General features: G+C 46.7%; 1 long non-coding RNA gene across 1 annotated transcript; it reads left to right on the forward strand.

Annotated features, from left to right (window-relative positions):
* The first annotated feature begins 20,545 nt into the window (after nucleotides 1-20,545).
* Nucleotides 20,546-21,640, forward strand: LOC108541437 (uncharacterized). The gene is made up of 3 exons (XR_001888963.1): nucleotides 20,546-20,587; nucleotides 20,780-20,954; nucleotides 21,173-21,640. It is a non-coding gene; the product is annotated as an uncharacterized LOC108541437 (long non-coding RNA).
* Nucleotides 21,641-22,807: the final 1,167 nt, after the last annotated feature.

The raw sequence follows: 22,807 nt of genomic DNA on the forward strand, positions 1-22,807 counted from the left end.
ATGCAGTCCCACTTATAATAGACAACACACACACACACACACACACACACACAATATCAGGGAACACATTTAACTAGGAAGGTGAAAGATATCTATGAAGAGAACCACAAACACTGATTAAAGAAATCATGCATGACACAAACAAATGGGAAAACATTCCATGTTCATGAACTGGAACAATCAAAATTGTTAAAATTACCATGCTTCCCAAAACAGTCTACAGACTCAATGCAATTCCTATCTGATTCCCAACATTGTTTTTTCATGGAATTAGAGAGACTAATTCTAAGATTCATGTGGAATTAAAAAGTCTAAATAGCCAAAGCAATCCTAAGCAGAACAAACAAACAAAGCAAAGCCTGAGGCTTTTTTCTTATTACCCAACTTCAAACTATACTACAAGGCTATAATTACCAAAACAGCATGGTACTGGTACAAAAATAGATACATAGATCAATGGAACAGAATACAGATCCTGGAAGTAAAGCTGCATACTGACAATTAACTGATCTTTGACAAAGTTAACAAAACAAACAATTGGGAAAGAACACCATATTCAATAAATAGTGCTGGGAAAACTGGCTAGCCATATGCAGAAGAATAAAACTGAATCCCTACCTCTCACCATATATAAAAGTTAACTAGAGATGGATTAAAGACTTAAATGTTAGACCTCACATTATAAAAACCCTAGAAGAAAACATAATAAAAACTCTTCTGGACATTGGTCTAGGTGAAGATTTATGATTAAGACATTAAAGGCAAATGCAACAAAATCAAAAACTGACATATGGGACCTAATTAAACTAAAGAGCTGGAGGATTGCTGGCAAGATGGCCAAATAGCGCTGTGGTCTATAGCTCCCAGCAAGATAGACCCAGAAGGTGGGTGATTTCTGCATTTCCAACTGAGTTACCCAGTTCATCTCACTGGGACTGGTTGGACAGTTGGTGCATCCCACAGAGGGTGTTCCAAAGCAGGGTGGGGCATCATCTCATCCAGGAAGTGCAAGGGATCAGGGAATTTTCTCCCCTCCCCAGGGAAGCTGTGAGGGACTGAGCCTGAGGAACTCTGGCACAGATACTGTGCTCGTCCCATGGTCTTTGCAACCTGCAAACTAGGAGATTCCCTCTGGTGCCTACCCCACCAATGCCCTGGGTTTCAAGCACAAAACTGGGTGGCCATTTGGGCAGACACTGAACTAGCTGCAGGAATTCTTTTTTTCCTATACATCAGTGGCACCTGGAACGCCAGTGAGACAGAACCATTCACTCCCCTGGAAAGGGGTGCTGAAGCCAAGGAACCAAGTGGTCTGGCTCAGTGGGTCCCACCCCCAGAAAGCCTGGCAAACTAAGATCCACTGGCTTGAAATTCTCACTGCCAGCACAGCAACTGTCTGAGATGGACCTGGGACGTGCAAGCTTGGTGGGGGGGAGGGGCGTCCACCATTGCTGAGGCTTGAGTAGATGATTTTATGCTCACAGTGTAAACAAAGCAGCTGGGAAGTTCAAACTGGGCAGTGACCACTGCAGCTCAGCAAGGCTGCTGTGCCTAGACTGCCAGCTTTCTCTTCTGTGGGCAGGGCATCTTTGAAAAAGGGGCAGCAGCCCCCGTCAGGGACTTATAGATAAAACCCCAATCTCCCTGGGACAGAGCACCTGGGAAAGGGGCGGCTGGGGGTGCAGCTTCAGCAGAGTTAAATATCATTGCCTGACAGCTCTGAAGACAGAAGTGGACCTCCCAGCACAGTGTTCGAACTCTACTAAGGGTCAGACTGCCTCCTCAAGTGGGTCCCTGACCCCCGTGTATCCTGACTGGGAGACACCTCCCAGTAGTGGCCGACAGACACATCATACAGAGAGCTCTGGTTGTTATCTGACAGGTGCCCCTTTGGGAGGAAGTTTCCAGAGGAAAACTCAGGCAGCAATCTTTGCTGTTCTGCAGCCTCCACTGGTGATACCAGGCAAACAGGGTCAGGAGTGGACCTCTAGCAAACTCCAGCAGACTGGCAGAAGAGGGGCCAGGCTGTCAGAGGGAAAACAAACAAACAGAAAGAAATAGCATGTCTACTGAAAGACCCCATCTGAAGGTCACCAACATCAAAGACCAAAGGCAGATAAATCCACAAAGATAGGGAGAAACCAGCACGAAAAGGCTGAAAATTCCAAAAGCCAGAATGCCTCTTTTCCTCCAAAGGATCACAACTCCTCACCAGCAAGGGAACAAAACTTGATGGAGAATGAGTTTGACGAATTGACAGAAGTAGGCTTCAGAAGGTGGGTAATAAACTCCTCCGAGCTAAAGGAGCATGTTCTAACCCAATGCAAGGAAGCTAAGAACACTGAAAAAAGGTTAGACTAATTGCTAACTAGAATAACCAGTGTAGAGAAGCACATAAATGACCTGATGGAGCTGAAAAACACAGCAAGAGAATTTCATGAAGCATACACAAGTATTAATAGCCAAATTGATCAAGTGGAAGAAAGGATATCAATAAGATTAGAGAAAAAAAGAATAAAAAGGAATGAACAAAGCCTCCAAGAAATATGGGACTACGTGAAAAGACCAAATCTATGTTTGATTGGTGAACTTGAAAGTGATGAGGAGAATGGAACCAAGTTGGAAAACAGTTTTCAGGATATTATCCAGGAGGACTTCCCCAATCTAGCAAGACAAGCCAACATTCAAATTCAGGAAATACAGAGAATACCACAAAGATACTCCTTGAGAAGAGCAACCCCAAGACACATAATTGTCAGATTAACCGAGGTTGAAAGGAAGGAAAAAATGTTAAGGGCAGCCAGAGAGAAAGGTCGGGTTACCCACAAAGGGAAGCCCATCAGACTATCAGCGGATCTCTCTGCAGAAACCCTGCAAGCCAGAAGAGAGTGGGATCCAATATTCAACATTTTTAAAGAAAAGAATTTTCAACCCAGAATTTCATATCCAGCCAAACTTTGAAAGTGAAGGAGAAATAAAATCCTTTACAGACAAGCAAATGCTGAGAGATTTTGTCACCACCAGGCCTGCCTTACAAGAACTCCTGAAGGAAGCACTAAACATGGAAAGGAACAACTAGTTCCAGCCACTGCAAAAACATACCGAATTGTAAAGAAAGCCTAAATAGCCTAAGCTATTTACAATTTATGAAGAAACTGCATCGACTAACTGGCAAAACAACCAGCTAGCATCACAATGACAGGATCACATTCACACATAACAATATTAACCTTAAATGTAAATAAGCTAAATGCCCCAATTAGAGGACAGACTGGCAAGTTGGATAAAGAGTAAAGACCCATCAGTGTGCTGTATTCAGGAGACCCATCTCACGTGCAAAGACGCACATAGGCTCAAAATAAAGGGATGGAGGAATATTTACCAAGCAAATGGAAAGCAAAAAAGCAGGAGTTGCAATCCTAATCTCTGATAAAACAGACTTTAAACCAACAAAGATCAAAAGAGACAAAGAGGGGCATTACGTAATGGTAAAGGGATCAATGCATCAAGAAGAGCTAACTATCCTAAATATATATGCACCCAATGTGGGAGCACCCAGATTTATAAAGCAAGTTCTTAGAGACCTACAAAGAGACTTAGACTCCCACACAATAATAGTGGGAGACTTTAACACCCCACTGTCAATATTAAGACAGATCAACAAGACAGAAAATTAACAAGGATATTCAGGACTTGTACTCAGCTCTGGACCAAACAGGACTAAAAGACATCTACAGAACTCTCCACCCCAAATCAACAGAATATACATTCTTCTCAGCACGTCATTGCACTTATTCTAAAATTGACCACTTAATTGGAAGCAAAACACTCCTCAGCAAATGCAAAAGAATGGAAATCATAACAGTCTCTCAGACCACAGTGCAATCAAATTAGAACCCAGGATTAAGAAACTCACTCAAAACCACACAACTACATGGAAACTGAACAACCTGCTCCGGAATGACTACTGGGTAAATAACGAAATGAAGGCAGAAATAAAGGTGTTCTTTGAAACCAATGAGAACAAAGATACAACNACACATTTAAAGCAATGTGTAGAGGGAAAGTTACAGCACTAAATGCCCACAAGAGAAAGCAGGAAAGATCTAAAATAGACACCCTAACATCAAAATTAAAAGAACTAGAAAAGCAACAGCAAACAAATTAAAAAGCTAGTGGAAGACAAGAAATAACTAAGATCAGAGCAGAACTGAAGGAGATAGAGACATGCAAAACCCTTCAAAAAATCAATGAATCCAGGATCTGGTTTTCTGAAAAGATTGACAAAATAGATAGACTGCTAGCCAGGCTAATAAAGAAGAAAAGAGAGAAGAATCAAATATATGCAATAAAAAATGATATAGGGTATATCACCACTGATCCCTCAGAAATACTAACTACCATCAGAGAATATTATAAACACCTCTACACAAATAAACTAGAAAATCTAGAAGAAATGGATAAATTCCTGGACACATACACCCTCCTGTCTAAACCAGGAAGAAGTCGAATCCCTGAATAAACCAATAACAAGTTCTGAAATTGAGGCAGTAATTAATAGACTGCCAACCAAAAAAAAGTCCAGGACCAGATGGATTCACATCCGAATTCTACCAGAGGTGCAAAGAGGAACTGATACCATTCCTTCTGAAACTACTCCAAACAATAGGAAAAAAGGGAATCCTCCCCGACTCATTTTATGAGTCCAGCATCATCCTGATACCAAAACCTGGCAGAGATACCACAACAAAAAAGAAAAATTCAGTCCAATATCCCTGAGGAATATCAATGCAAAAATCCTCAATAAAGTACTGGCAAACCAAATCCAGCAGCACATCAAAAAGCTTATCCACCACAATCAAGTTGGCTTCATCCCTGGGATGCAAGGCTGGTTCAACATATGCAAATCAATAAATGTAATTCATCACATAAGCAGAACCAATGACAAAAACCACATGATTGTCTCAATAGATGCAGAAAAGGCCTTTGACAAAATTCAACACCCCTTCATGCTAAAAACTCTCAATAAACTAGATATTGATGGAACATATCTCAAAAGAATAAGAGCTATTTATGACAAACCCACAGCCAATATCATACTGAATGGGCAAAAACTGGAAGCATTCCCTTTGAAAACCGGCACAAGGCAAGGATGCCATCTCTTACCGCTCCTATTCAACATAGTATTGGAAGTTCTGGCCAGGGCAATCAGGCAAGAGAAAGACATAAAGCGTATTCAAATAGGAAGAGAGGAAGTCAAATTGTCTCTGTTTGCAGATGATGTGATTGTATATTTAGAAAACCCCATCATTTCAGCCCAAAATCTCCTTAAGCTTATAAGCAACTTCAGCAAAGTCTCAGGATACAAAATTGATGTGCAAAAATAACAAGCATTTCTATGCACCCGTAACAGACTAGCAGAGAGCCAAATTGTGGGTGAACTCCCATTCACCATCGCTACTAAGAGAATAAAATACCTATGAATACAACTTACAAGGGATGTGAGGTTCCTCTTCAAGGAGAACTACAAACCACTGCTCAAGGAAATAAGAGAGGACACAAACAAATGGAAAAATATTCCATGCTCATGGATAGGAAGAATCAATATTGTAAAAATGGCCATACTGCCCAAAGTAATTTATAGATTCAATGCTATCCACATCAAGCAACCACTGACTTTCTGCATAGAATTGGAAAAAACTACTTTAAAGTTCATGTGGAACCAAAACAGAGCCTACATAGCCAAGACAATCATGAGCAAGAAGAACAAAGCTGGAGGCATCACGCTATCTGACTTCAAACTATACTACAAGGCTACAGTAACCAAAACAGCATGGTACTGGTACCAAAACAGATATATAGACCAATGGAACACAGCAAAGGCCTCAGAAATAACACCACACATCTACAACCATCTGATCTTTGACAAATCTGACACAACTGAAACTGGACCCCTTCCTTACACCTTATACAAAAGTCAACTCAAGATGGGTCAAAGACTTAAACATAAAACCTAGGACCATAAAAATCGTAGAAGAAAACCTGGGCAATACCATTCAGTACATAGGCATGGGCAAACACTTCATGTCTAAAACACCAAAAGCAATAGAAACAAAAGCCAAAATTGACAAATGAGATCTAATTAAACTAAGGAGCTGCTGCACAGCAGAAGAAACTATCATTAGAGTGAACAGGCAACCTACAGAATGGGAGAAAACGTTTGCAATCTATCCATCTGACAAAGGGCTCATATCCAGAACCTACAAAGAACTTAAACAAATTTACAAGAAAAAGGCCAGGCGTGGTGGCTCATACCTGTAATCCCAGCACTTTGGGAGGCTGAGGTGGGAGAATTGCTTGAAGTCGGGAGTTCGAGACCAGCCTGACCAACAGGGAGAAACCCTGTCTCTGCTAAAAATACAAAATTAACTGAGCCAGGTGATGCATGCCTGTAATCCCAGCTACTTGGGAGGTTGAGGCAGGAGAATCGCTTGAACTTGGGAGGCAGAGGTTGTGGTGAGCCAAGATCACACCATTGCACTCCAGCCTGGGCAACAAGAGTGAAACTCCATCTCAAAAACCAAAAACCGAAACAAAACAAATTTACAGGAAAAAACAAACAGCCCCATCAAAAAGTGGGCAAAGGATATGAACAGACACTTTTCAAAAGAAGGCATTTATGCAGCCAATAGTCATATCAAAAAATGCCCATCATCACTGGTCATCAGAGAAATACAAATCAAAACCACAATGAGATACCATCTCACACCAGTTAGAATGGTGATCACTAAAAAGTCAGGAAACAACAGGTGCTGGAGAGGATGTGGAGAAGTAGGAACGCTTTTACACTGTTGGTGGGAGTGTAAATTAGTTCAACCATTGTGGAAGACAGTGTGGTGATTCCTCAAGGATCTGGAACTAGAAATACTATTCCACCCAGCAATCCCATTACTGGGTATATACTCAAAGGATTATAAATCATTCTACTATAAAGACATGTGCACACATATGTTTATTGCGGCACTATTCACAATGGCAAATACTTAGAACCAACCCAAATGTCCATCAATAATAGACTGGATAAATAAAATGTGGCACATATACACCATGGAATACTATGCAGCCATAAAAAGGGTGAATTTATGTCCTTTGCAGGGACATGGGTGAAGCTGGAAACCATCATTCTCAGCAAACTATCACATGAACAGGAAACCAAACACTGCATGTTCTCACTTATAAGTGGAAGTTGAACAGCAAGAACACATGGACATAGGGAGGGGAACATCATACACTGGGGCCTGTTTGGGGGTGGGGAGGCTAGGGGAAGCATAACGTTAGGAGAAATACCTGATGTAGGTGACGGGTTGATGGGTGCAGCAAACCACCATGGCACGTGTGTACCTATGTAACAAACCTGCATGTTCTACACATGTACCCCAGAACTTAAAGTATAATAAAAAAAGAAAAAAAAAAACACAAAAACTAAAGAGCTTCTGCACACACACACACACACACACACACACACACTAACACACACACAGAAAATACCATCAACAGAATAAGCAGACAACCTAAAAAATGGGAGAAAATATTTGCAAACTAAGCATCCTTCAAGGTATTAATATATGGAATCTATAAGGATCTTAAACAAATCAACAATAAAAACCCCTAAATGACTCCCTTATCAAATAGACAAAGGACATGAACAGATGCTTCTCAAGACATACAAGTGTCCAACAAACATATGAAAAAATACTCAACATCGCTAATTATCAGAGAGATGCAAATCAAAACCACAATGAGATACCACCTCACATGAGTCAGAATAGCTATCATTAAAATTTTTTTAAATAACAGATATTGGTGAGGATGCAGAGAAAAGAGAATGTTTATACACTCTTGGTGAGAATGTATATTAGTTCAACTCCTATAGAAACAATATGAAGATTTCTTTTAAAGAAATTTTTTTCTGGAGCATATGTGCAGGTTTGTTATATAGGTAAAGTGGTATCATGAGGGTTTGTTGTACAGATTATTTCATCACCCAGGTATTAAGCTTCGTACCCAATAGTTATTTTTTTCTGCTCATCTCCTTCCTTTCACCTTCCATCCTCTAGCAGATCCCACTGTCTGTCATTCCCTTCTTTTTGTTAATGAGTTCTCATCATTTAGCTCCCACTTATAAGTGAAAACCTGCAGTATTTTGTTTTCTCTTCCTGCACTATTTTGCTAAAAATAATAGCCTCTAGCTCCATCCATGTTCTTGCAAAAGACAGCATAATGTTTTTTATGGCTGCATAGTATTTCATGGTGTATATGTACCACTTTTTTAAAAAAAATCTAATCTGTCATTGATAGGCATTTAGGTTAATTCCATGTCTTTTCTATTGTGAACACCGCTGCAATGAACATTCACATGCAGATATCTTTATGGTATAATGATTTATATCTTCCCCAAATTAAGGGCATCTGGAATATAACTGTTACTGTGGAAGTGGCAGAAGGTCTGTTAGATGCCTCTGGGACCCTCTTCCCAGGAAAACTCTGGGTTTACTACCAGTGGTATTCACTCAGCTGTGGGTGCAGTGACTGTTCTGTATTCATGAGCCAGCAGTCTTGCCTTCTGGAGTGGGGATGGGGATTCCCAGAAAAGAGGGGCTGGACTCCTCTCTGTATGGTGGCTGCAGTGTGCTGGAAGTGTCAGCATAATGACTAGGCCCTTTGCTCCTTCCCAGTTCTAGGGCTGTTAGGGCTGCGCCACTGCAACTGGAGCGGCAGAGGGGTTGTGGCTTCACTCTGGGATTTCCTCCTTGGGGAATGCTGGGCTCCCTCTGATTGTGGTGATCAGGCAGAGGCAGGGTGGTTGTACTGGAATCCAGGTCGGGTGGCCCTGCCCAGTGAGAAGTAAGAACTGGAATCTGCATGGAGAATAATCTGGCCACTTTTCTGGGAGAAGGTTGTTCTCTGCTAGGGGTCTGGACCAGCCCCTGGTCCCCACAGACTCTTCCACACCTGGAGACAGCAAGGGCAAGGGTTGCAAGACAGCAAAGATGGCAACTCACCCCTCCCACTAGGAGCTCTATCCAGGGAGTTGCAGAGCTGCTCCTGGCTCCATAGCCCTGGTGGGGGGTGGCTGGAGGCCTGGGCCTTAAGCATCTTCCCAGTGAGGAGATATTGGAATGGGCATCCATGTAATAGTCTGTCCACTTTTCCTTAGGGCTGCTGCAGTATGCTGGGGGTCCACTCTAGTCCCTAGTTACCTCTGATTTTCCAGTACTGTCTCCCTGGATGGGGGAGGTTTCCCTGGCTCCATGTGTCTTCCTGGTGGGCTGTGTCTTGCCTTACTTTTCTCCATTTTCTGTGGGTAGAGTTGTTTTCTTGATTAGTCCCAATGTGTGTACCTGGATGTTTCAGTTGAAGGTGCTGCATTTACTCACCCTTCCCGTTCCTCTCTGTGAGAGTGGTACACATTAGCTGCTTCTAGTCAGCCATCTTGACCACTTCAGAATTGGAGATTTCTTAAAGAATGAAAAAAATACCACTACTGGGTATCTATCAAAAGCAAAATAAATTTTTTCTGTCAAAAAGAAACCTGCAATCATATGTTTATTGCAGCACTATTCACAATAGCAAAGTCATTGAATCAACCTAAGTGCCAATTAGGATTGAATAAAGAAAGTGTGGCACATATATACCATGGAATATTATGTGGCCAACAAAAAGATTGAAATGTCCTTTGCAGCAACATGGATGCTGCTGGAGGCCCATTATCCTAAACAAATTAAAACAGAAACAGAAAGTCAAATACTGCATGTTCTCACTTGTAGGTGGGCACTAAACATTGGATACTCATGGACATAAAGATGGAAAAAAAAGACAACTAGGGACCCCGAAAGTGGGGAAAAAAGGAAAGCAAGGTGTAAAAACTACCTATTGGATACTATGTTCACTATCTGGGTGATGAGTTCAATAGAAACCTAAACCCCAGAATTATGCAATATACCTGTGTAACAAACACGCTCATACATCCCATGAGTCTTAAAAAAAAAAGAGAGAGAGAAAGAGAGCTCAGATTATGGGCAATAATCCCTTTACGTCCAAGTCATTCTTCTTGATGAGAGATCCCCCTTTAGAAACTCCAGTTTGATTCATGTATAGTATTTATGGCACCATCTCCTGTCAGTATCTAGAAAAATGTTCTTAACCTATGAAGACTTAAAACTAAAAAGGTCTAAATGGGATACCTTTGAAATATCTAAATTATTTTATTTATGTGCAGTGATATGTACCTCCATATCTTGTTAAAATAAAATAATTTATATTTTGATTTGGAGGTGATAAAATATCACTGCACATAAATAAAAATTATTAAATAAATAAATAAATTACTAATTATTAAATAAAATAATTTTTATTAATGTGCAGTGATGTTTTGTCACTTCCAAATCTCATGTTGAAATGTGATCCCCAATATTGGAGGTGGGGCCTGGTGGGAGGAGTTTCTGTCATGGGGATGGGTCCTGCGTGAATGGCTTAGTGTCTCCTCACAGTAATGAGTTCTTGCTCTGAGTTCATGTGAGATCTGGTTGTTTAAAAGAATGTGGCACCTCCCTCCTCTCTCTCTTGCTCCCACTTGTGCCATGTGATATGCTAGCTTTCTCTTCGTGTTCTGCCATGATTGTAAGATTCCTGAGGCCTTCCCAGAAGCTGAGCAAATGCTGGCACCATGCGTCTTGTACAGCCTGCAGAACCATGAGCCAATAAATCTCTTTTCTTTAAAAATTACTCAGTTTCACATATTTCTCTATAATGATGCCAAAATGGGCTGATATGAGTCTCATGCCCCTTCCAGTAGTTCTGATATTTCATGATGAGTATCTCCTCTCTAAGGACAAGATTGGGTATAATATCAGAAATGTATTCATGCTTTGGCCGGGCACGGTGGCTCATGCCTGTAATCCCAGCACTTTGGGAGGCTGAGGCGGGCAGATCATGATAGCAGGAGATCAAAACCATCCTGGATAATACAGTGAAGCCCCATCTCTACTAAAAGTACAAAAAGTTAGCTGGGAATGGTGGCATGCACCTGTAGTCCCAGCTATCCGGGAGGCTGAGGCAGGAGAATTGCTTGAACCTGGAGGCGGAGGTTGCAGTGAGCTGAGATAGTGCCACTGCACTCCAGCCTGGGCAGTGAGACTCCATCTCAAAAAAAAAAAAAAGAAGAGGAAGAGGGAGAGGAGGAGGAAGGAGGAGGAGGAAGAAGGAGGAGGAGGAGGAAGAAGAAGAAGAGGAGGAGGAAGAAGAAGAAGAGGAAGAGGAAGAAGAAGAGGAAGAGGAAGAGGAAGAAGGAGAAGGAGAAGAAAGAAGAAGAAGAAGAAGAAGAAAGAAGAAGAAGGAGGAGGAGGAGGAGGAGGAGGAGGAGGAGGAGGAATGTATTCATGTTTCTGTAAACAGTCATTGATGCTTGACACTAGCATGACAAAGGATAAAGTATGCTACTGGCCTATTAATAATACTTTACAGAGTAAAGAGCATGGAAAGAGCTTCTCAGTATAAGAAACTAGTTCGTTACCTGATATGGTTTGGATTTGTGTCCCCGCCCAAGTCTCATGTTGAATTGGAATCTCCAGTGTTGGAGGAGGAGCCTGTTGGGAGGTGATTGGATCACGGGGGCGGATTTCTCCCTTGCTGTTCTCATGTTAGAGAGTGAGTTATCATGAGATCTGATTGTTTATAAGTGTGTGGCACCTCCCCCTTCTCTCTATTCCTTTACTCTGACCACGTAAGACATCCCTGCTTCCCCTTCGCCTTCCACCATGATTGCAAGTTTCTGGAGGCCTCCTCAGCCATGCTTCCTGTACATCCTGCAGAACCATGAGCCAATTAAACCTCTTTTCCTTATAAATTACCCAGTTTTAGGTATTTATAGTGGTGTGAGAATGGACTAATACATTACCTTTAACACTGATGGTGCCCCAACAGAGGGATGAAACAGCACTGCCTCATTTGAGAGATAAGACAACTCAATTTCAGGTTAGTATAACACAAATTTGGGACTGTTTTATCTGGTTTACCCTCTGCTGTGGTCAGCTCAGTCAGCTTGCCCATTTGTTTTGTGAACAGATAAATTATACCAAAGATACCTTACTCAAATAATGCTGAAGATGTGGGATTGATATCCAAAGAATGATATATCCACACTATTACATTACATAGTACTGATTGGCATGATGGTGAACAGGCACAACGAGCAAGTATTTATTGGTTAGCTCCAAATGGAATGTCTTGGCTATGTAGTACTAACTTGTGGCCATGGTTACCCCCAGGATAGGCTAAGACTGTGTTCCTTGGCTTATGCTTGGGCACAGGGCTAAGTAGTTCATACCCTGTCAAAATCTGCAAATTTTTCTCATTCACAATCTCATTGTGTTCATCCTGCATTTCATTGGTATGATCATTTAACTTTCATCTTTGTACCACAAATCAGGTATTGAGAATATCATTTGTCATGCAGAGATCCTAACCAATTATACACAAAAGGCCCTAAATAATAGCTCCCTGGGTATGTCATCACTAAACAAGTAAGTTGCTTTTATGAGAACTGCTACATTACAGAAGAGTATGGCTTTAGACACACTCAGTGCAGCCTGAGGAGGAACTTGTACATCAGAAAATCTCAGTGTTGTGTCTCTGCTCCAGATGACTCGAACAACATCATGAAATTAATCACGGGTATACAAATTCAAATAACTAACTTTTCAGATTCAGTACTCTGATTAGTTATGCAGCTGGTTTGTATCTTGCAGAACTTGGTATAAAAAAACTTACTAATTCTGGGAATTGTAATCATTTGTTGTGTTTTGTCCTGTTTTTGTCTACACTGCTGTTATGGCACATGTTTGCAATTGAGTCAATGCACAACCAAAAAGGCTAGAATAATGGTTGCTCAAAGAACTGCTTTGAATGAAGAGGCAGTCATGTGGCCTGAATCAGATTTGAGGACCACTTCTCCCTTGTTTACTTTATACATTGGCTTTGCTTCTTTCTAATTCTTCCCCATTGGACATGACTTCCTAGGAACGAGCCTTCCTAGTAGGATGAGATTTTGACTTAAATACATGATTCTTCTGCCACGTTTTCTCTGAAATAATTTGAAGAAAAGGAAGAAATATAAGAGAAGTAAAATGTCCTGACCTTCTAAATTTATTATGCTAAGGGGGAGTTAAGCCCTGAAGACTCAGTCACATACCATGTTTGCAATTTGGCTTCATAGATTATAGCTTAACCTCTCTCATTGTTCTAGTTCTGTGAATGACTAAGAGAGACCAGAGACCAGAACGCCTCCCTTCCCATCATTGATCCTTGTTATAGATTACTTGCCTCCTTTGTTGTCCTGTTCTTAACTGAGAACAGAGGGTGCCCAAGACCTCATGATAGTTACATGTTTACTGTGGAATGTTAAATATACCTTTCCCAAAAGAGAAAGACTATCTCCACTAATCAGATCATTGTAACTATGCATTAAGCTTCACATGGACAGATGTTAAAATTCAGTTTAACTTTCCTGAACTTTGTCTGTATAAATGGTCCCTAACTTCTCCACTTTGTAATACTGACTTGCTTTTTGGAATCTATGCTTCCCAGTTGGTCCATCCTCAATCTTTTCAAGTGAATAAATTATCTTTAATCTACATTCTGACCCTTTGATTATTTTACGTTGATATTTTACTGACCTGCGGGAGACTCTTTGTGATTCAGTTTGTTTGACTCATCAACCCGCAGGCCACTGGTTTGAAACCTAAGCCACTACCAGAGCTGATTATAACCCCTGGGAGAGCCAGGACTGCTCAGACGTCACTAGTTGCTATGTCCAGAAACCTGGATCCTTCAAAGAGGAAACTCCTTGTGCTGGGACAGGCCTGGTGGTGAAGGGGACAGGAGCCCTCATACTTGCCCTCCAGTGGGACACTAGGGTGAGGTGAGCATCTGGTTGCCCCTTGCATCAAGTGACCCAAGGCCAACACCCATAGAGCCTGCCTTCCTCCAGGGCCCAGGCCTCTGCAGCAGGACCCAGCTGCACCCTCCTTCTGCAGTCCCAGCCCGGGGGTCACAGCACCTCTCCACTGTGCTTCTCACCTCTATCCCTCTTATCCTGCACACTCCTCGGCACCCACAGCAATAAACAATCACAGTGGGGCAGGTGTACACAGGAGGCGGGGGCAGTGGTGATGAAGGAAGAGGAGGTGGTTTCTCCTATTCTGGCTTCTAAAAAAGGAAAAACAACTGTTTGCTTCCTTTACGGGCAGATCCTGAGTGCAAGGCCATGGTGTCATTGCCCCAGCACCAGGCACAGTGCTGACCGCTCCCAGATGTGTGTCTGGGGAATGAAAGGACCAGTGAGGAGCCCACACAACAGGGGAGCATCTTTCGTGTGAGAAACATGCAAACTCCTCCTGGTTTGCAGACATAGTTTTTCCCCTAAATGCCAACGACTTCGTCTCTGTCCCTTTGGTTCTCCCGTGGCCACCCTTGTTGAAAGAGGCCTGCTCTGAGGGCTGTGCAATGGTCCCAGAATTTGCAAGTGGCTGTCCGCATCCACCTGGTTGCAGATGCATCCTCCCCGAGCCCACTCTGCAGCAGTGGACAGACTTGGTCAGGGAGGTCTGTTCCCACCCCATCTCAGGTCCAGGGTCTCCTGCCTCAGCTGCTGCCCTCACCACTGCCCATGGCCCTTGGGGTGGGTCCCTGTCCCAGGAGCCTGCTTCCGGACTCCTGGCCCCTGTGTTCACTGGGCTGGGTGTCTCTCCCAGCTCGGTGCCTGCCAGGACTCCCTCATCCCTCAGCCCTACAGTCCCTAGAAGCTAACGCCAGCCAGCCCCTCATCCCTGCCAGGAGACAGGGATCCAGGGAGGCCAAATGGAGCCACACCCACATCCGGAGGCTGGGGATGGGGCCAGATCCCTAAAACATGGGGCTTCTTTTCCAGAGCGCTCCATCCTTAGCATCTTATACATGCTCTGTGGGTATTGTCAGAAGAGCCCCATTTACTCAGGAGAGATCATCACAGTTACTGAAACTGGCCACCCCAGGCTGTGAATTGGTGAGAAACCTCATGTTGAGGGGTGTAGGAAGTGAGAAGGGTGTGCTGGGGACATCACTGTGAGTCCCCACCCTTCTCAGGCTCCACTCTGCCCCTCTGTCACCTTCTTCTCTTCCCAAGCAGGTGGAGGTCATGGGGCTCAGGGCTTCATGGGACTCTTGGTGAAGGTCAGTGGACTCCTTGGGATGTGACAATATCAGGACTGGAACCGCGACTTACCTTTTCTGGTTTCTGCAGAGGTGGTGGATCCTTGACAGTCTAGAATGTTCAAAAGAGACAAACATGGGCTGGATGGGGGTGGGCAGGCTCTGCCTTGGCCTGGTACACAGACCCTGGTCTGGAGCAAGGCTGGATGGGGGTGGACTGGCTCTGTCTTGGCCCTGCACACAGCTGGGACCCTGGTCTGGAGTAGAGCTGGATGGGGGTGGGCTGGCTCTGCCTTGGCCTTGTACCCAGCTGGGACCCTGGTCTGGAGCAGGGCTGGATGGAGGTGGGGCAGCAGGACAGAGCACGGTCTTTAGGGTGTCACCTGGGCACACTTTAGGGTGTCACAGCAGGCTCTTCCTCCCAGGCCTTAGCCTCCAACCTTATCCAAGGGGAACCCCTGTACTGCTGCTGTGGGGTTCCTAGGGGTCAGCCAGGCCAGGGATCAGGTCCCTAGAGAGGCCCAGCCCCTGCAGGTGTCCTTCTCTGCCCACAGCCATATGGAAAAGATAGTGCCCCCCCCCCCCTTCCTCAGGGAGAGCCTGTCTAACCCTGGGAGCCTTCCCTGACCTCCCAGCCTCATGGCTGAGTCCCCGGCTTCCTCCCCTCGTGGCTCCCTGGGCAGAGATGAGCCCTGCGTGTTCCCTGGGCTGGGCTCTGTCCTCTCCTCCCCCTGCTCTGTCTGTCTGCAACTCTCTGGGCTGGGTCTGTCCACCCCAACTCCAAGGCCTCTATTGCCCTCCCCGCCCTGGGCTCCGTCTCTGCTTTTGGGTCCTGCTTTGCCTTACAGGGAGCCCTTCCCATTCCTGTGGGGTGGACATTTCACCCTCAGCCCTGACCAGGCAGGACTGTGAGCCCTCCATGGGGAACAGTGGCTGCTTCATTTCTGTCCCTCCCCAGCCCAGCATGGGGCCCAGAGGAAGCTGGAGCTCAGTAAAGACAGATGAAGGAATGGAGAAGGCACCAGACATATGCCAAGATCCACGCTGGTTTCTCAAGGCACAGACAGCTGGGTGTTACAGCACCGTCTTCCATTTGGACCAGCAGGGCCTCATGGGGGACCCTCTCTTCCTCCCTCCACACAGAGGCCGCCTCCTGGCCCTTGTCCTTCTGAGGCTTCCAGAAGTCCGGATTGTTGAGGCAGCCCTGGTTTCAGGGGTTCTGGGGTCACTTTTCTCTAGGAGCCAGGGCAGGCCTCAGCCCCATGTCCAGGGCATCCCTGACCAGCTCTCTGTGACCAGCCAGGGCAGGAGGCCCTGCAGAAGCCCAGGCTTGCTAGGCCCTGGGAATGTGTGGACAGCTTCCCTTGGCTCATGTGATGACCTGGGAACTGATGGGAAACTTCCCACAGGTGGGATCACGCGGCAGTCACATGCTGAAGTCCATTGGAGGTTGGACCTGTGTCTGAGCCCCAGGGCTGGGTGGGCAGGGAGCACTTATTCTCCTGCCACACACCTGCGAGAAGCCACAAAGCAGCAGCAGGGTCAGGAGCAGGGCCGGCAGGACCTGGATGATTAGTGGGTTGTTTGTCCAGCCCTCTGGTTGACTTGCCTTCTGTGATGGACCAGTGTCCTATGATGGACGAGTGCTCTGTGGCAGATGGGTACTCTGTGATGAACAAGTGGTCTGTGATGGACGGGTGCTCTGTGATGGATGGGCAGTGTGTGATTAACGGGTGCTTTGCAGTTGATGGGTGGTCTGTGGTGGACGGGTGGTGTGTGATAGATGGGTGGTTTGTGGTGAATGAATGGTCTATGACAGATGAATGGTCTATGATGGACGGGTGGTCTGTGGTGGATGGGTGGTATGTGACAGATGGCTGGTTTGTGGTGGAAGGGTGCTCTGTGATAGATGGATATTCTGTGGTGAATGGGTGGACTGTGGTGGACGGGTGGCCTGTGATGGATGGGTGGCCTGTGATGGTGATGGATGGATGGCTGTGATGGAATGGCTGCTCTGTGGTAAATGGGTGGCCTGTGGTGAATGGCTGGCCCTGTGGATGGATGGCTGGCCTGTGATGGATGGGTGTTCTGTGGTGAACGAGTGGCCCTGTGGATGGATGGCTGGCTGTGATGGATGGGTCTCTGTGGTAAAATAGGTGGCCTGTGGGTGATGGTTGGCCAGGGGGGGGGGGGGGGGGGTGATGGATGGCTGGCCTGTGATGGAATGGGTATTCTGTGGTGACGGTGTCTGTGTGGGATGCTGCTGTGTGGGTGGCTGGCCTGTGATGGTGGGTGTTCTGTGGTGCATGGGTGGCCTGTGATGGATGGGTGTTGTGGTGAATGGATGGCCCTGTGGTGAATGGGTGGGCACCTGTGATGGATGGGTGGCCTGTGATGGATGGGGGCCTCTGTGGTGAATGGGTGGCCGGTGGATGGATGGCTCTGTGGTGGATGGCTGGCCTGTGATGGATGGGTGTTCTGTGGTGAATGCCGTGGCCGGTGATGGATGGGGTTGGGGCTCTGTGGTGAAATGGGTGGCCTGTGGTGAATCGCTGGCCTGTGGATGGATGGGCTCTGTAGTGGAATGCATGGCTGTGATGGATGGGGGCTCTGTGGTGAATGGCTGGCTGTGATGGATGGGTGCTCTGTGGTGAATGGCTGGCCTGTGATGGATGGGGGGCTCTGTAGTGAATGGGTGGCCTGTGGCAAAATGGCTGGCCTGTGATGGATGGGGCTCTGTGGTAAATGGGTGGCCTGTGGTTGAATGGCTGGCTGTGGATGATGGGGGCTCTGTGGTGAAATGCGTGGACTGTGGTGGATGGAGGCTCTGTGTGAATGGGTGGCCCTGTGGTGAATGGCTGGCCCCTGTGAATGGATGGGGGGCACTGTGGTAAATGGGTGGCCTGTGGGTGATGGCTGCCTGTGATGGATGGGGGCTCTGTGGTAAATGGGTGGCCTGTGGTGAATGGCTTGGCCTGTGATGGATGGATGGGGGCTCTGTGGTAAATGCATGGCCTGTGAATGGATGGGGCTCGTGGTGAATGGCTGGCTGTGATGGATGGGGTGTTCTGTGGTGCATGGGTGGCCTGTGATGGATGGGTGTTCTGTGGTGAATGCGTGGCTGTGAACGGATGGGGGCCTCGTGGTGAATGGGTGGCCTGTGGTGAATGCCTGTGATGGATGGGGGCTCTGTAGTGAATGCGTGGCCTGTGGTGGATGGAGGCTCTGTGGTGAATGGGTGGCCTGTGGTGAATGGCCGGCCTGTGGTGGATGGGTGCTCTGTGGTGAATGGGTGGCCTGTGGCAGATGGGTGTTCTGTGATGGATGGGGGCTCTGTGGTGAATGGCTGGCCTGTAGTGGATGTAGGGGCTGTGATGGATGGGTGCTTTGTGGTGAATGAGTACCCTGGGATGAATGGGTGCTCTGTGGTGAATGAGGGCTGTATGGTGAAAAGGTGGCCTATGGGGAATGGGTGGCCTGTGGGGAATGGTTGGCCTGTGGTGGATGGGTGGCCTGTGATGAATGGGTGGCCTGTAGTGGACAGGTAGTCTGTGGTGGATACATGTTCTGTGATGGATGGGTGTTCTATGGTAAATGGGGGCTCTGTGGCGAATGGGTGGCCTGTGGTGGATGAATGTTCTGTGGTGGATGGGTACTGTGTGGTGAATGGGTGGCCTGTAGTGGATGGGTGTTCTGTGGTGGATGGGTGATCTGTGGTGAATGGGTGCTGTGTGGTGGATGGGTGCTCTGTGGTAAATGGGTGGCCTGTGATGGATGGGTGGCCTGTGGTGGACGGGTGTTCTATAATGAATGGGTGCTCTGGGGTGGATGAGTGGCCTGTGGTGGACAGGTAGTCTGTGATGGATGCGTGTTCTGTGATGGATGGGTTGCCTGTGGCGAATGGTGGTCTGTGGTGGACTGGCACCCTGTAGGAGAAAGGTATTAACGTGCACTATGCCTGGTAGACAATGCAAATGTCAGTGGCCTGGGTGGCCTCTTCCCAGTGCCCACCATTTGGTGACCCATCTGCCCACTCCTCGCTCTTCCTAGCTGGTCCCTCCTCCATGTACCAAAGTGAGGCTAGTGGCCAGGGCTGGTCCCCAGAGAGTTACAGACTCCTCCTTCGGTCCTGCTCAAAGGCGCTGCCCTAGAGCATTGCCAAGAAAGTCCCAGAAGTTTCTGTGATCTGATGAACCTAGCCTCACTGAACACCTCACTTGCAGCACAGGGCTTCTTTGAGGACAACTAAATCTACAGGTACAAAGATAAGTGAGGGTGGGGGTACCATGGCTGAGAGAGGTGCAGGTGCAGGAGCAGGGGCAGGAGACCCGGGTCCATCCCCCACAGCCTCTCTCCCCACTTCCAGGCTCTGCACCATGGGCACATCCACGCACCGCTCTGAGCCTCAGCCTCCACACTTGTGGAAAGGGAATAAGCCTCCCTCCCTGGGGACACTCGTGAGGTTTACAGAGCTCAGAGAAAGGCCTGGCTCAGAACCAGGGATACATGGGGTGTAAGCAACGGGAACTCTTCTCTGGCTGTTCTTCACAGTAAAGGGACTTTGGGCGGCATCCGTGGGAATGCAAGTTGCCCAGGCCTTCCACCTCTGCTTAGAAAGAAGGCTAGGGAGGGGAGAAGAGAGAACCTGTGCTGGCCTGAGCTGGGCCTGAGCCTGGCCTGTGTGCCTGACAGCCTCCCCATCAGCAGCAGGAGGGGACATACTGCAGAGCTCGGGGAGGGAGCAGAGAGGGGCAGCTCCGGGGCCCGAGCGGGGAGGAGAGGCAGAAAGGAGGCTGACAGCATCTGGGAAATGACAGCAGATGACCACCAGGCAGGCTGGGGGGATGGGGTTGTAAGTGGGTTTAGGATCAGATTAGCAGCTGGGGCACTGGTTCAGCGGCACGCGCATCCTGAAGGTAGTGCGTGGAATTCTCCAGATCCCCTGGACCTGGGAGGCCCATGTGGAGAAGCTGGAGACTCTAGAGGTCCTGGATTCTGGTTCCTGGCACACAGCCTCCAAGCCTCACCCCCCTGTGCCAGCTGGAACAGGATCACGCAGGCTCAGGTGTCTGCTGCACATGCTACTTTTCTGGGACTGCCTAGGAACTGTGTGCTCTTTCTGTCCTCCCCAGGGTGTATCTCATTCCAGTGCGGGGGCTCTGGACAGCCCAGGTTGGTGACATCCCCACCCTGGTACTCACACAGGTGGTGCTCTTCAAAGTGATGTCATTAGAAAAGACATTTCTGCCATTGTTCAGGCTGGCTTCAACAAAGACCTCCCTAAAGCATAGAAAGCGAAGACGGTGAGAGCCAGCCCAGGGAGATGCAGTTCTTGCCCTCGGTGAGTGGACAGCATGGGCAATGCTCTCATTCCCCAAAGCACTATGAGGTCTACCTCAGCAACGATGGCCAAGGGGGATGTGGGTCCAGCAGCGAGGGGCCTTGCATGAGATCTCATGTCATTGTGACTGTGTCCTAAGTAACCACGAATGGCTGCTTGGTGTCAACCATTCTGCCTCTTCTGTATTTACAGAGTCTGTTGGCTTAACTCTGAAAGGTGAACTGGAGCAATGGTACCATTCCTTGGGCAATCATCTCCTGCATCTTGCCCTCCTCACAGACCCTAGGATACTGTAGATCTCTAGGACACTGCAGATCCCTAGGACACTGCGGATCCCCGAACACCTTGGGGGCCACCAACAAGGGAGGTGAGCAGTGTGTCCTTAGACCAGCCGCAGACACGTGCTGCCCCAGCAGGGGGACATCCACATTCTGTACGCCTCATGGTGCCCAACCGTGACCCCTGGCCTCCTGCCCTCTAGGGCCTCCTGCCAGGGATTCTTACTGTCCAGGTTGTTTTTAATCTTTGGTCTAGGGCAAGTCATGAAAGTCTTGTCCATACTGATTTTTTTTTTTTTTCTAAAAGGAAATGACGTGGGAAGAATGTCGATGCACATGTTCGTCCACTGTCCCTCCCACCTCCGGTCCTCATCACACAGAGCTGACCCCGTGGTCCACGACCGGCATCTGGGCTCTGCTTTCCTATTGCAGAGACCCCTGTGAGCACCCAGCACACCCAGGCCCTGTGCAGTGCTCTGCTGTGTAACAGGAACAGGCAGGCAGAGTCTCTGCTCTCAAGGACTCACCTTTAAGGACTGCGTGGGAAACAGACAACAAAATTAAAAATAGAGAACAAAATAGATGGCAGAGTGCGATGTGCTGTGATGTCCATGAGCAGAGGGAAGGAGAGGCATGGAGGGAAAGGGACAGCCGCTTCGTCACAGGCGACCAGAAACATTCGTGTGATGCTCCACAGTTTCTTCAATCCCATTTCATTTTCTTTTTCTTCCATCATATTTAAGCAAAATTAAATTTATTATGCTGTAGTTGAAAATGTTAATAGCACTTGTCTTTGGGTTTGGGATTTGGGGTAATGTTTTTATTCATTATGTTTTGTCTGTTTCTTTTTTCTACATTGCATGATTTTTATAATAAAATATAATTAACACTGTAAAATAATTGTACAAATGTATACCAAAATATAATATAATTTTATAAATTAAAATTTCTTGTATACATAAAAGCAATTTCTATTGTTTTTCTCTTTTTCACGTAGGTCAGGGTTACTATGGGCAAAATGATTCGTTTCCACATGGAACAACTTGTTGGCCTGAACCCAACTGTCAGATTAGCCATGAATTTCTAAACTGTTGACCTCTTCCTTGGTGCTGATAAAGATAACGATCAGGAAAACATGGTTAGGAAACAGATTTAATTTGAGAGATGGAAAGATTGGGATTACTGGGTTAAAAATCCCCAAGAGGTGTGATCTGACTGCAGTATGGCGTTTGGGACAGCTCAGGGAGCTCCAGGGGAGGGCGGGTGGCACTGGCACCCTGAGGCCATGGTTCAGGGCCAAGATGGGCAGAGGGCCCAGCAATACCAGGCTGCTGGAAAAAGAGTTTTCAAACAGATTAACCGATTAAACCCATACTTCAGTCACCATATTAAAAAATTTCTTAAATTACAAAAATGTAGCCTAGAAAGATGGAAAACATGAAGCATATAGAAACATCAAGCTCTGAATATGTCTTCTTGCTTCCTTATTTCTAAAATGTTTCACGAATGTTTTCTTCAGAGGAAAATGTAATTAATGACAAAGTCACTCCTCAGTGCATCTGAGTTCCCTGCAATACACAGCTATGCTCAGTCACTTCTGCACAGTCACCAACCAGGAGCAGTGTGGCCGTCTGCAAGAGGCACCCAGGACTGTGACATGGGCTTTCCTATGTGAGACCTGGTGCTGGCCCACCTTGGAGAAAAAACTAGTGCCCTCCAGGAAACCAGTGCACCCACAGGCGGGCAGAGGACGCGTCTGATTGGACTTCCTGGGGATGGGTAGGGCCATGCCTTCCCCAAAAACCATCATCTCAGGGACACGGAATGCCCCCACTGGGCAGACAGATCTGGGTCTACTCTCCAGGTGTGTGGCACTGGGAAAGCTCTTCCGTCACCCCTGCCCTGGTTATCCACCCATGCAAAGGAAATGCAGTAAGGCTGC

The sequence above is a fragment of the Rhinopithecus bieti genome, unplaced genomic scaffold, assembly GCF_001698545.2.
Source record: "Rhinopithecus bieti isolate Rb0 unplaced genomic scaffold, ASM169854v2 scaffold_20951, whole genome shotgun sequence".
NCBI lineage: Eukaryota > Metazoa > Chordata > Mammalia > Primates > Cercopithecidae > Rhinopithecus > Rhinopithecus bieti.